Here is a 2,273-nt window from a genome sequence, read left to right on the forward strand (position 1 = left end):
AGTATTCTTGTTTTTCCATGTCTCTATTACCATAAAGTTGTCCGTCCAAATTAAAAGTTGCCCTATTTATTTATTTAAAGATAATACATGCGTTTCAGTACACCTCCAGATATTAGACAACATACACATAAATGAATCGTTTGCATAGAAAACACTCGATTAAAGTAAGTAACAGTGCAAACAAATTGTGCTTTTCTTAGATATAACTTGTATTCAGCTTTAGTATAAAGAGCTCGAATGAAGGTCTTACCTAGGGAAAGTGTCGATTTTGATCCCTTTATCAATAAATTCTCATTGAAGTTCAGCAGATCCACAGGTAACAGTCATTGAACTTATGTAAAACACACTGACTCTCACGCACAACTTTCTCTTTATATGAAGCTGTCGTAAACCATAGGGTGGATCCTATGCCCGGGTGACCAACGCGTTTTTTTTTCAAACTTTAATTTTGCTTTCTGGATAATTGTGGTAAAGTTTGTTTTATCTGTATCGGACGTTAATTTTCTTAGTTAGGCTACACACGACAAAACCTTAATGCATTAATAAAAGCCCCCTTAAGCAATTTTTTTGTAATGGTTTATTGAAAAGGTGTGTACTGAAAATATGTGTGTGTGTGTGTGTGTGTGTGTTAATCACCGTCTTAATATGTACTAAGCAGTATCTTTGCATTAAGCAACATTGAGCATTTTTATAATATTTTATAAAAGGTATAATTACCGTCTTTATGCATTAATTCGATATAAGCGTTGCATTTATATTCTGAGCTCATCTGTTAGCCTGTAGTGTAGGCTTTATGTGTTTTATTTTATATAAGGTGTGTACCTAATGGGTTTTGTGCTTTGCAGATCTGCTTATTTACGTCACACAAAGTTATTACACCCATGATTAATCTAAATAAAATTACTTTCTGATGGTTTCAATTTTGCGTTATTATGCCAACAAGATCCTTCCTAATATTACTGTTTAGCATCCCATTCACAATTTGTTATTAACCATGTATTACTAAACTGAGGTTGAACAAAGGTATGAACCAGGGGCCTGTAGCATAAAGCCGGTTTAGTTGGTTAGCCAGGTAAGTTTAGAATTAGTTTGTGCAAATCCTGGGTCTTTTGGGTACCTTGAAAATAGCTTATACCATCGAGGCATGTTCACATTGGCTTGGCTTTGTCAGCTCGAAACTCATTCTGTAACCCTGAGATTGAACAGTTTTCATGGTACAGGCCCAATCAGGGGCGTCAGTTTGTGTTGAAAAGTGGTGGGGACAAAAGATAAGATAAAAAAACATTATAGCAGGCAGGGGAAAAAATGTAATAACGGCGCATCAAAAATGGGCATAGCGTAGGCCGGTCAACAACACAAAAATACTCTGCATAAAACCCTCAACAATGTCGACTGCACATATGTAACAGTACCTGCAACACCAGCTCAACCGATCAGTGACAAAGCACCATACTGTAGAAAACAGCAGCACGTTGAGTCAATGATTAAAATGAAATTCGTTACATATGTAAAAGAAAACACACCATAAGCATACAACGCTACATGTGACCCTGGACCACACAACAAGTCGTACACGGCAAAAAATGATTTTCAAGAAAAAAATGTCTTAATTTTTTTTTTTTTTTTTGGTAAAAATATCTACAAATTCTTAAATTAAGTTGCTTTTTCTTGATGAGAAAAATGACCTAAGAAAATAAGTCTAGTTTTTAGACCAAATGTCAGTGATTTTGTGCATAAAACAAGCAAAAAAAATCTGCCAATGGGGTAAGCAAAACAATCTTGAAAATTTTTCTTAAACAAGAAATTCAAGAAAAATTCAAAAAAATTTACTTACCCCATTGGCATATTTTCTTGCTTGTTTTATGCACAAAATCACTTAAATTTGATATTTTTGGTCTAAAAACTAAATTTTTGCTAATCAAAAAAAAGCATCTTAATTTAAGAATTTTTAGATATTTTTACTGAAAACGAGACAAAAATACTAAGAATTTTTTCTTGAAAATCTGACTTTCTTACTTAGTATTTTTGTCTTGTTTTCAGTAGAAATATCAAGAAATTCTTAAATCAAGATGCTTTTTCTTGATGAGCAAAATCAAGTCTAGTTTTTAGACAAAACATATACAATTGAAGTGAATTTGTGCTTAAAACAAGCAAAAATATCTGCCAATGGGTCAGATTTTTTTGCTTGTTTTAATCACAAATTCACTAATTTTTTGACTAATAACTAGACTTATTTACTAAAGTCATTTGAAAATACATCTTGATTTAAGAAT

At 32.6% G+C, this 2,273-nt stretch overlaps 1 protein-coding gene across 1 annotated transcript in view; it reads right to left on the reverse strand.

Moving 5' to 3' along the window:
* Nucleotides 1–364, reverse strand: part of b3gnt5b (UDP-GlcNAc:betaGal beta-1,3-N-acetylglucosaminyltransferase 5b) — a 10,259-nt gene extending 9,895 nt beyond the window's left edge. The window contains exon 1 of the mRNA XM_065269314.1: nucleotides 251–364. The gene's annotated coding sequence lies outside the window, so the exon portion shown is untranslated. The remainder of the gene's footprint in view (nucleotides 1–250) is intronic.
* Nucleotides 365–2,273: the final 1,909 nt, after the last annotated feature.

Source organism: Paramisgurnus dabryanus, chromosome 6, assembly GCF_030506205.2.
Source record: "Paramisgurnus dabryanus chromosome 6, PD_genome_1.1, whole genome shotgun sequence".
Lineage (NCBI taxonomy): Eukaryota > Metazoa > Chordata > Actinopteri > Cypriniformes > Cobitidae > Paramisgurnus > Paramisgurnus dabryanus.